The sequence below is a fragment of the Acyrthosiphon pisum genome, chromosome A2 (genome assembly GCF_005508785.2).
Source record: "Acyrthosiphon pisum isolate AL4f chromosome A2, pea_aphid_22Mar2018_4r6ur, whole genome shotgun sequence".
Lineage (NCBI taxonomy): Eukaryota > Metazoa > Arthropoda > Insecta > Hemiptera > Aphididae > Acyrthosiphon > Acyrthosiphon pisum.
Window position 1 is genome coordinate 95,121,699 of NC_042495.1, and position 376 is coordinate 95,122,074.

The window sequence follows — 376 nt, forward strand, 5'->3', positions numbered from 1 at the left end:
ATAAATCAAAGGTACCTACATCAAGACTAAAGTAGGTAGTATAAATTCAAAGGACTTGGAGTTTGGACGTACACACACATTATACAGCTGATGTAATGATATCTGTTGAGCTTTGATTGAGTTTTTGACTATTATAAGTAATAAGTATCCCGTAGCTACATCCTACGGGGTGTGTACTGTACACATATTACCTACCGCACGGGTAGGTAGCGCACACAATATCGTCTCAGCTACCACTCTGCCGGGACGTCGTGTGCACAGAATATTATTATTATTATTATTATAACATAACAACGCCGTCGGTCGTGTTGTCGCGTCTGATCGGTGGGAGGTTGAAAACAAATTGAAAGCCGGCGAAAAGAAACACGCGGGCCCA